Here is a 12873-nt window from a genome sequence, read left to right on the forward strand (position 1 = left end):
AGTACAAGAAAGCGTCTTTCCAACACTGAAAAGCACAAAGGCCGACTTTAACATTAAAAGGTGTAAAAACAAGTACAAGATATTTACAATAAGCAGACCTCAGTGCAAGAAAGAGTCTTTCCAACACTGAAAAGCACAAAGGCTGACTTTAACATTAAAAGGTGTTCAAACAAGTACAAGATATTTACAATAAGCAGACCTCAGTGCAAGAAAGAGTCTTTCCAACACTGAAAAGCACAAAGGCCGACTTTAACATTAAAAGGTGTAAAAACAAGTACAAGATATTTACAATAAGCAGACCTCAGTGCAAGAAAGAGTCTTTCCAACACTGAAAAGCACAAAGGCTGACTCTAACATTAAAAGGTGTAAAAACAAGTACAAGATATTTACAATAAGCAGACCTCAGTGCAAGAAAGACTCTTTCCAACACTGAAATGCACAAAGGCCGACTTTAACATTAAAAGGTGTTCAAACAAGTACAAGATATTTACAATAAGCAGACCTCAGTGCAAGAAAGAGTCTTTCCAACACTGAAATGAACAGAGGCCGACTTTAACATTAAAAGGTGTTCAAACAAGTACAAGATATTTACAATAAGCAGACCTCAGTGCAAGAAAGAGTCTTTCCAACACTGAAAAGCACAAAGGCCGACTTTAACATTAAAAGGTGTTCAAACAAGTACAAGATATTTACAATAAGCAGACCTCAGTGCAAGAAAGAGTCTTTCCAACACTGAAATGAACAGAGGCCGACTTTAACATTAAAAGGTGTTCAAACAAGTACAAGATATTTACAATAAGCAGACCTCAGTGCAAGAAAGACTCTTTCCAACACTGAAATGCACAAAGGCCGACTTTAACATTAAAAGGTGTAAAAACAACTACAAGATATTTACAATAAGCAGACCTCAGTGCAAGAAAGACTCTTTCCAACACTGAAATGCACAAAGGCCGACTTTAACATTAAAAGGTGTTCAAACAAGTACAAGATATTTACAATAAGCAGACCTCAGTGCAAGAAAGAGTCTTTCCAACACTGAAATGAACAGAAGCCGACTTTAACATTAAAAGGTGTTCAAACAAGTACAAGATATTTACAATAAGCAGACCTCAGTGCAAGAAAGAGTCTTTCCAACACTGAAAAGCACAAAGGCCCACTTTAACATTAAAAGGTGTAAAAACAAGTACAAGATATTTACAATAAGCAGACCTCAGTGCAAGAAAGCGTCTTTCAAAAACTGAAAAGCACAAAGGCCGACTTTAACATTAAAAGGTGTTCAAACAAGTACAAGATATTTACAATAAGCAAACCTCAGTACAAGAAAGCGTCTTTCCAACACTGAAATGCACAAAGGAAAAATTTAACATTAAAAGGTGTAAAAACAAGTACAAGATATTTACAATAAGCAGACCTCAGTGCAAGAAAGCGTCTTTCAAAAACTGAAAAGCACAAAGGCCGACTTTAACATTAAAAGGTGTAAAAACAAGTACAAGATATTTACAATAAGCAGACCTCAGTGCAAGAAAGAGTCTTTCCAACACTGAAAAGCACAAAGGCCCACTTTAACATTAAAAGGTGTAAAAACAAGTACAAGATATTTACAATAAGCAGACCTCAGTGCAAGAAAGCGTCTTTCAAAAACTGAAAAGCACAAAGGCCGACTTTAACATTAAAAGGTGTTCAAACAAGTACAAGATATTTACAATAAGCAAACCTCAGTACAAGAAAGCGTCTTTCCAACACTGAAATGCACAAAGGAAAAATTTAACATTAAAAGGTGTAAAAACAAGTACAAGATATTTACAATAAGCAGACCTCAGTGCAAGAAAGAGTCTTTCCAACACTGAAAAGCACAAAGGCTGACTTTAACATTAAAAGGTGTTCAAACAAGTACAAGATATTTACAATAAGCAGACCTCAGTACAAGAAAGAGTCTTTCCAACACTGAAAAGCACAAAGGCTGACTTTAACATTAAAAGGTGTTCAAACAAGTACAAGATATTTACAATAAGCAGACCTCAGTGCAAGAAAGAGTCTTTCCAACACTGAAAAGCACAAAGGCCGACTCTAACATTAAAAGGTGTAAAAACAAGTACAAGATATTTACAATAAGCAGACCTCAGTGCAAGAAAGACTCTTTCCAACACTGAAATGCACAAAGGCCGACTTTAACATTAAAAGGTGTTCAAACAAGTACAAGATATTTACAATAAGCAGACCTCAGTGCAAGAAAGAGTCTCTCCAACACTAAAAAAAAAAAAGTCCGACTTTAACATTAAAATGTGTTCAAACAAGTACAAGATATTTACAACAAGCAGACGTCAGTGCAAGAAAGAGTCTTTCCAACACTGAAAAGCACACAGGCCGACTTTAACATTAAAAGGTGTAAAAACAACTACAAGATATTTACAATAAGCAGGCCTCAGTGCAAGAAAGAGTCTTTCCAACACTGAAATGAACAGAGGCCGACTTTAACATTAAAAGGTGTTCAAACAAGTACAAGATATTTACAATAAGCAGACCTCAGTGCAAGAAAGAGTCTTTCCAACACTGAAATGAACAGAGGCCGACTTTAACATTAAAAGGTGTTCAAACAAGTACAAGATATTTACAATAAGCAGACCTCAGTGCAAGAAAGAGTCTTTCCAACACTGAAATGAACAGAAGCCGACTTTAACATTAAAAGGTGTTCAAACAAGTACAAGATATTTACAATAAGTAGACCTCAGTGCAAGAAAGACTCTTTCCAACACTGAAAAGCACAGAGGCTGACTTTAACATTAAAAGGTGTTCAAACAAGTACAAGATATTTACAATAAGCAGACCTCAGTGCAAGAAAGAGTCTTTCCAACACTGAAAAGCACAAAGGCCGACTTTAACATTAAAAGGTGTTCAAACAAGTACAAGATATTTACAATAAGCAGACCTCAGTGCAAGAAAGACTCTTTCCAAGACTAAAAAAAAACAAAGTCCGGCTTTAACATTAAAAGGTGTAAAAACAAGTACAAGACATTTACAATAAGCAGACCTCAGTGCAAGAAAGAGTCTTTCCAACACTGAAAAGTACAAAGGCCGACTTTAACATTAAAAGGTGTTCAAACAAGTACAAGATATTTACAACAAGCAGACCTCAGTGCAAGAAAGAGTCTTTCCAACACTGAAAAGCACAAAGGAAAAATTTAACATTAAAAGGTGTTCAAACAAGTACAAGATATTTACAATAAGCAGACCTCAGTGCAAGAAAGAGTCTTTCCAACACTGAAAAGCACAAAGGCCGACTTTAACATTAAAAGGTGTAAAAACAAGTACAAGATATTTACAATAAGCAGACCTCAGTGCAAGAAAGCGTCTCTCCAACACTAAAAAAAACAAAGTCCGGCTTTAACATTAAAATGTGTTCAAACAAGTACAAGATATTTACAACAAGCAGACCTCAGTGCAAGAAAGAGTCTTTCCAACACTGAAAAGCACAGAGGCCGACTTTAACATTAAAAGGTGTAAAAACAAGTACAAGATATTTACAATAAGCAGACCTCAGTGCAAGAAAGCGTCTCTCCAACACTAAAAAAAACAAAGTCCGGCTTTAACATTAAAATGTGTTCAAACAAGTACAAGATATTTACAACAAGCAGACCTCAGTGCAAGAAAGAGTCTTTCCAACACTGAAAAGCACAGAGGCCGACTTTAACATTAAAAGGTGTTCAAATAAGGACAAGATATTTACAACAAGCAGACCTCAGTGCAAGAAAGAGTCTTTCCAACACTGAAATGCACAAAGGAAAAATTTAACATTAAAAGGTGTTCAAACAAGTACAAGATATTTACAATAAGCAGACCTCAGTACAAGAAAGCGTCTTTCCAACACTGAAATGCACAAAGGAAAAATTTAACATTAAAAGGTGTTCAAACAAGTACAAGATATTTACAATAAGCAGACCTCAGTACAAGAAAGCGTCTTTCCAACACTGAAATGCACAAAGGAAAAATTTAACATTAAAAGGTGTTCAAACAAGTACAAGATATTTACAATAAGCAGACCTCAGTGCAAGAAAGAGTCTTTCCAACACTGAAAAGCACACAGGCCGACTTTAAGATTAAAAGGTGTAAAAACAACTACAAGATATTTACAATAAGCAGACCTCAGTGCAAGAAAGACTCTTTCCAACACTGAAATGCACAGAGGCCGACTTTAACATTAAAAGGTGTTCAAACAAGTACAAGACATTTACAACAAGCAGACCTCAGTGCAAGAAAGAGTCTTTCCAACACTGAAAAGTACAAAGGCCGACTTTAACATTAAAAGGTGAAAAAACAAGTACAAGATATTTACAATAAGCACACCTCAGTACAAGAAAGCGTCTTTCCAACACTGAAATGCACAGAGGCCGACTTTAACATTAAAAGGTGAAAAAACAAGTACAAGATATTTACAATAAGCAGACCTCAGTACAAGAAAGCGTCTTTCCAACACTGAAATGCACAAAGGAAAAATTTAACATTAAAAGGTGTTCAAACAAGTACAAGATATTTACAATAAGCAGACCTCAGTGCAAGAAAGAGTCTTTCCAACACTGAAAACACAGAGGCTGACTTTAACATTAAAAGGTGTTCAAACAAGTACAAGATATTTACAATAAGCAGACCTCAGTGCAAGAAAGAGTCTTTCCAACACTGAAAAGTACAAAGGCCGACTTTAACATTAAAAGGTGTTCAAACAACTACAAGATATTTACAATAAGCAGACCTCAGTGCAAGAAAGAGTCTTTCCAACACTGAAAAGTACAAAGGCCGACTTTAACATTAAAAGGTGTAAAAACAACTACAAGATATTTACAATAAGCAGACCTCAGTGCAAGAAAGAGTCTTTCCAACACTGAAAACACAGAGGCCGACTTTAACATTAAAAGGTGTTCAAACAAGTACAAGATATTTACAATAAGCAGACCTCAGTGCAAGAAAGACTCTTTCCAAGACTAAAAAAAAACAAAGTCCGGCTTTAACATTAAAAGGTGTAAAAACAAGTACAAGATATTTACAATAAGCAGACCTCAGTGCAAGAAAGCGTCTCTCCAACACTAAAAAAAACAAAGTCCGGCTTTAACATTAAAATGTGTTCAAACAAGTAAAAGATATTTACAACAAGCAGACGTCAGTGCAAGAAAGAGTCTTTCCAACACTGAAAAGTACAGAGGCCGACTTTAACATTAAAAGGTGTAAAAACAAGTACAAGATATTTACAATAAGCAGACCTCAGTGCAAGAAAGCGTCTCTCCAACACTAAAAAAAACAAAGTCCGGCTTTAACATTAAAATGTGTTCAAACAAGTACAAGATATTTACAACAAGCAGACCTCAGTGCAAGAAAGCGTCTTTCCAACACTGAAATGCACAAAGGAAAAATTTAACATTAAAAGGTGTTCAAACAAGTACAAGATATTTACAATAAGCAGACCTCAGTGCAAGAAAGAGTCTTTCCAACACTGAAATGCACAAAGGCCGACTTTAACATTAAAAGGTGTTCAAACAAGTACAAGATATTTACAATAAGCAGACCTCAGTGCAAGAAAGAGTCTTTCCAACACTGAAATGCACAAAGGAAAAATTTAACATTAAAAGGTGTTCAAACAAGTACAAGATATTTACAATAAGCAGACCTCAGTGCAAGAAAGAGTCTTTCCAACACTGAAATGCACAAAGGCCGACTTTAACATTAAAAGGTGTTCAAACAAGTACAAGATATTTACAATAAGCAGACCTCAGTGCAAGAAAGAGTCTTTCCAACACTGAAAAGCACACAGGCCGACTTTAAGATTAAAAGGTGTTCAAACAAGTACAAGACATTTACAATAAGCAGACCTCAGTGCAAGAAAGACTGTTTCCAACACTGAAAAGCACAGAGGCCGACTTTAACATTAAAAGGTGTTCAAACAAGTACAAGACATTTACAACAAGCAGACCTCAGTGCAAGAAAGAGTCTTTCCAACACTGAAAAGCACAGAGGCCGACTTTAACATTAAAAGGTGTTCAAACAAGTACAAGATATTTACAACAAGCAGACCTCAGTGCAAGAAAGAGTCTTTCCAACACTGAAAAGTACAAAGGCCGACTTTAACATTAAAAGGTGTAAAAACAACTACAAGATATTTACAATAAGCAGACCTCAGTGCAAGAAAGACTCTTTCCAAGACTAAAAAAAAACAAAGTCCGGCTTTAACATTAAAAGGTGTAAAAACAAGTACAAGATATTTACAACAAGCAGACCTCAGTGCAAGAAAGAGTCTTTCCAACACTGAAAAGTACAAAGGCTGACTTTAACATTAAAAGGTGTAAAAACAACTACAAGATATTTACAATAAGCAGACCTCAGTGCAAGAAAGAGTCTTTCCAACACTGAAATGCACAAAGGCCGACTTTAACATTAAAAGGTGTTCAAACAAGTACAAGATATTTACAATAAGCAGACCTCAGTGCAAGAAAGAGTCTTTCCAACACTGAAATGCACAAAGGAAAAATTTAACATTAAAAGGTGTTCAAACAAGTACAAGATATTTACAATAAGCAGACCTCAGTGCAAGAAAGAGTCTTTCCAACACTGAAATGCACAAAGGCCGACTTTAACATTAAAAGGTGTTCAAACAAGTACAAGATATTTACAATAAGCAGACCTCAGTGCAAGAAAGAGTCTTTCCAACACTGAAAAGCACACAGGCCGACTTTAAGATTAAAAGGTGTTCAAACAAGTACAAGACATTTACAATAAGCAGACCTCAGTGCAAGAAAGACTGTTTCCAACACTGAAAAGCACAGAGGCCGACTTTAACATTAAAAGGTGTTCAAACAAGTACAAGACATTTACAACAAGCAGACCTCAGTGCAAGAAAGAGTCTTTCCAACACTGAAAAGCACAGAGGCCGACTTTAACATTAAAAGGTGTTCAAACAAGTACAAGATATTTACAACAAGCAGACCTCAGTGCAAGAAAGAGTCTTTCCAACACTGAAAAGTACAAAGGCCGACTTTAACATTAAAAGGTGTAAAAACAACTACAAGATATTTACAATAAGCAGACCTCAGTGCAAGAAAGACTCTTTCCAAGACTAAAAAAAAACAAAGTCCGGCTTTAACATTAAAAGGTGTAAAAACAAGTACAAGATATTTACAACAAGCAGACCTCAGTGCAAGAAAGAGTCTTTCCAACACTGAAAAGTACAAAGGCTGACTTTAACATTAAAAGGTGTAAAAACAACTACAAGATATTTACAATAAGCAGACCTCAGTAGAAGAAAGAGTCTTTCCAACACTGAAAAAAAACAAAGTCCGGCTTTAACATTAAAAGGTGTAAAAACAAGTACAAGATATTTACAATAAGCAGACCTCAGTGCAAGAAAGACTCTTTCCAAGACTAAAAAAAAACAAAGTCCGGCTTTAACATTAAAAGGTGTAAAAACAAGTACAAGATATTTACAATAAGCAGACCTCAGTGCAAGAAAGACTCTTTCCAAGACTAAAAAAAAACAAAGTCCGGCTTTAACATTAAAAGGTGTTCAAACAAGTACAAGATATTTACAATAAGCAGACCTCAGTGCAAGAAAGAGTCTTTCCAAGACTAAAAAAAAACAAAGTCCGGCTTTAACATTAAAAGGTGTAAAAACAAGTACAAGATATTTACAATAAGCAGACCTCAGTGCAAGAAAGAGTCTTTCCAACACTGAAAAGCACAAAGGCCGACTTTAACATTAAAAGGTGTAAAAACAACTACAAGATATTTACAATAAGCAGACCTCAGTGCAAGAAAGAGTCTTTCCAACACTAAAAAAAAACAAAGGCCGACTTTAACATTAACAGGTAATGTTAAATGGTAAATGGCCTGCATTTGTATAGCGCTTTACTCAGTCCCTAAGAACCCCAAAGCGCTTCACACTACATTCAGTCATTCACCCATTCACACACACATTCACACACTGGCGACGGCAAGCCACATTGTAGCCACAGCTGCCCTGGGGCGCACTGACAGAGGCGAGGCTGCCGGACACTGGCGCCACCGGGCCAGTGTGTTCAAACAAGTACAAGATATTTACAATAAGCAGACCTCACCTCAGTTTAAGAAAGGGAATTTGGGGGGGGGGGGGGATCACCTTCCACTTCCCTGACCTGCTTCACCATCCAGTTCTTCATGAGAAGAGGGGGAGGGTGAGAGGACGATGTACTCACCTTTACTGACACGCTCGGTATCAGTGTCCCATGCTTCATCAGAAGAGATGGCACTCAGGGGACTGTCATCAAGGATCTTGATGACTTCAGAAATGCTTCGTTCACGGGACGTTCAACAATGTAGTCAAGATAGCCTGTAAGGAAACGAGTTTAAAATAACATTAGTAAACACCCAGTGCTAAAGCTACAGGCTTCATTTATGTCAGACTGAATGACACTTTACTTGTTCATGTGAGAAGAAAACAAGATTTCAACTATGTCCACAATCATTAAGTGAAGATCCATTTTTTAAAGAAGAGCACCAAATCTCTGCCAAGCCAGCTCACTCTGCGCACACTACACTTTTAAGGTGACAGCATTGTATTTTGTGTTCATTTTGTTTATTTGTTCTCTTTAAACCTTTATGCAAACACTACGTTGGAGTAGGGTAATGGATAATAGGTAGTGATTTGTAAAGAACTGGACATGAATAGCTTATTATATAAATATAGTATAGTAAATTTATAACTAACTTCGCAGCTCATTCCCTTATTTTTTTTTTTAAATTCTTTCATTAACGATGTAAAATATAACGCAACATTTAAACTCCCCATGTACCAATTCCATGTCCTAAATATTGCAATACAAAAAAGGCAGTAGAACTCCAAGCACAATTTTAAAAATAAAACACATTTTTGTAACAGTTTCAGTATTATTTTTTTTTATCATGGCATTATGTAGCTGGGAAAAAGTTATAGTTTATTTAAATGAAGCCTTTGATCCAGAGAAGAAAATGATGTTAGGACCTACAGGGGACCTGGTATGTTCACTCCTATATGTTCTACCATTGTGAGGATATGCTGTTACCATAGAAACCGATATACACATATATATGTATATTTGGGGGAGGGGGGCATTTTACGAATTTTAAGCTAATTTTAACCATTGCACTGGAAAAAAGTGTCAAATTTGAAGGCTTCAAATCAAAGTAACACCTTTTTTCACATTCATACACCAGTCGGGAATAAATTATACACCTCTCCTGGAAAATTTAAAGCATACAAGCAATTTACCGGAAAAGTCTTGGAATACACTTATTTTGATCACATTAAAACTTGATATTCAAACTGGAACTTGTTAAATTATTATAGTCATCTAGTGACTCTTAAAATAACTGAAGAAATTTTGAAATGTACCTGGTGACTGTCGACGACTGGGGGTCCACGACGAGCCATCTTCAAGCTTTGCTGTTATGATGAAACACAAGTACAAAAGATCCAAAGATGCAGTAGTTGTTGTCGCTTTCTAGTAAAAATCCGCTTTCTGTAGAAATATTCTCCAAACGTTGTCTATCCACAAGCTGAGCTTGGAGCAGGTCAAGACAAGTCCAAGAGCAAGTGTAAAGGGACGACAGGAACGGTTCCACTGGAACCTTGTGCAGCATTCATATAGCTACAGCGGGCCTTAGTTACGGTTGCTAACATGCATGTGCACGTGATAGAACTATATGAATTGAGCCCATAGCAGTGTAATTTACAGTAAAGTTATGGTCATTTGTAGTTACTGCCTTTGTCACCCTTTATGTGGGATGTCTAATAACCATGTAGGTATATCCAGAAATAAACACAGATATTAGAAAGCAGTAAGTCAGTGCCTGAGATGTTTGCTTGAGTGAAAATCATTAGCATAGCTCATGCTAATATTACATTTTCACATTTTTCTTTTCAAAGGTAACAAAAACTTAGCGTTCTCGCTACTTACCATGCTGTAATACAGGTATATCCTAGCAATGACAACATTTAACAAATGTATTTTAAAATGCTAGCCCTGCTAATTAGCCTTAGGATTGCTTGAGGTCTTGTTTCCAGCTGACAAAAATCCTTAGAACCTAGAAACTATTATTCTTACCACTGTGCTGTGTTTATGTCATAGCAAGAACCTATAAAGATTATTGACATTTGGGCTATGTCCACACATACACGGGTATTTTTGGAAACGGAGATTTTCCGTTTTCGTTTTAAAAAATAATCCCATCCACACGTAAAGGCAGAAATTAAGGAAAATGCTGCTAGGAACATGGGAAAGCAACAGGTGGCGATATATTCCTAACCGTGCAGAAATGTTGGCCAATCAGAAGTCTAGAAGCCTCAGTGGGAAAAAGTAAACAAAGCTGGGGCATTGAAGCAGAACCTAGTTGTATGTGTGGAGGGACAGTAACTGTGTGTGTATATGTAAGCATTCAAACACTGCAGAGAGTACAATTAACAGTAATAGTATTGTAGAAATTAATTTCACCGAAACAATAATGTGGAGCACAGTGTGACGTCAAAAAATGCGCACACCTTTGACACTGCATTTTCTCGGTTTTTCTCGTCCACACCTAAACGCAAAAACTGAGTTTTCAAAAATATCCACCCTGGCCGGAGTTTTTAAAAATCTCCATGTTCAGTGACCAAAAACGCCGTTTATGTGTGGACGAAAGGTGGTAAACGCATAGAAAAATCTGCGTTTTCAAAAATAACCGGGTACGTGTGGATGTAGCCTGTATGATTACAGCAGCTGTGTGTTATGTCGTGGCATGTTTTAAAAATGCCACCTGAAATTTATGCAACCAGTGCAAGGAGGGGGGTTCTTGAGAGTTTTGTACTTTCATCTGATAACACATACTGTTTATGTATATTTAACACAACAGGCAAGGGATTGTGGTATAATTATAATTAACACAGATTGTGTAGTCTTTAAATAGACGAGCATTTTTAAAAGCACATATTATTTGAACACTTCAGTAACTTATTTTTAGTTTTGCTGCATATAAGTTGAATGCAACTAAATCACATTACCTTAACTTATTTCTAATTCAACACGTAATATAAACACTGTATGCTTATTTTGAAAAATAATAATTAAAACACTCCTTGTAATGCGTTGAAATCAGCCCAACTTTTATTTTTTAATTTAAATAAAGCATTTCAGCCAACATATTGGACACTGTTCTGCTGAACAACACACATATTTCCAATATTGTAGCTGGTGTTACTTAATAATTGATTATTTTATTTGTCACACAATTTAAAACTTTAATAACCTTTCAATAAAACAAAGTCTCAGATTTAATTATTCTGAAACTAAGTTCAAGCTTCCCATAACTTTTTATTGCAAGTTACATTACTAATATAATAAATATAAATGTTTTTATTGTTCATCCACAAGTGTAGTCTCTGGCTCAAACAACACAGAAGCTTGGTATGTTCGTTTGTCAGTCGAGGCATTACTGCTTGAATGCCTGTCATGAATTTAGCTCATCAAAATGCAATTGTCTGAAGAAAGTCTTTAACACTGTCCCAACTTCCCTTAAGTACAGTGGCAGTAGATGTGGGCTGGAGATGCAATGAACCTGCAGGTGACCACACCATCTGTGATCGAGAGCTCATCTCTCCTGGTGTCCTGCAAGGAAACAACAATATTCTTTAGAACACCAAGTTATATTTGGTCTACTTATTTCATTTATCTGTGGCCGGGTTGTGGGAGCAGCAGCCTAAGCAGAGAACTCCAGACCTCCTTCTCCACATCCAGCTTATCTACGGGAACTCCATCATGTCTTGGGTCTGATTCAGGGCCTCCTCTTGGTGGGAGACGGCCAGTACACCTCACCTGGGAAACGCCCAGGAAGAATCCTTGTCAGATGCCAGAACCACTTTAACTGGCTCCTTTCGATGTGGATGAGAGAAAAAAACAAAAAACAAAACATGTTCTGTCTGTATATATAGACTGTATATATAAGACATCAACAGGGCGTTTTTACCTAGAGAACTGATGATCACTGGATTCTTTTTCTCATTTTCAGATCATTGTAAGTACAAATGATTGTGCGTGAAAATTCAAAGATCATCAGTTTGTGAAATAGTCTGAACAGCCCGTCTGTTTATGTTTTTTTAAACATAATGTGTGTGTGTGTGTGTGTGTGTGTGTGTGTGTGTGTTTGCAAAATATATACAATGTGCAGGGGTTCAGGGCTCCAAAGGAAGGAAATTGCACACAACCACACTCTCTTCTGTTTACACACACTGCTCTTCTGCCACTGACTCCTTCTCACTCCATGGCACTCAGCCGAACTCGGGAATCTGGGACAGGTTACAGGGGCAGGTCCAGGGAATCTATTTACAGAGACAAATAGTTAGAAAAAAGCTAGAGAATCACAAGGAAATAAGATGAGGAATTTGCCGGGGCTACACAAACTCAGGTTGTACAACGATCCAGCATTGAGACGCTCTGAGTCACAAGTAGTTGCTAGGGAAACTAGGTCAATGACCAGCAGTTGGTGATAATCAGTCCAGGTGCGTGGGCCAAGGGCAGGAGCCCATAATGAGCTCTGCCCAGACAGACAGGAGGCAGTGAGAGAGAGAGCAAGAGAGGAAACAAAAAAACAACAAACACGTCCAAGAGTGAGCTAGCTGGGGAGAAACAGGGATCCAGAACATTATCATTCCCAACGTGTAAAATACTGGGATTTGTCGCACCCCTAGGGGTCTCATACTGAAGCAAAGGGTACCTTTCCACGTCCTTATTATCTGCTCTGGGTTCTCAATTGACTCCAATATAAACCCACCGGCGGTAATTTTAGCAGCCTCAAGTAGTAGTAGGATTGCGAAATGGACATCATTCAGCCCTGGAAATGGCCATTTTG

The sequence above is a fragment of the Diplotaxodon limnothrissa genome, linkage group LG16, assembly GCF_057381915.1.
Source record: "Diplotaxodon limnothrissa isolate DT_005_m linkage group LG16, D_limnothrissa_male_GT1.1, whole genome shotgun sequence".
Taxonomy (NCBI): domain Eukaryota; kingdom Metazoa; phylum Chordata; class Actinopteri; order Cichliformes; family Cichlidae; genus Diplotaxodon; species Diplotaxodon limnothrissa.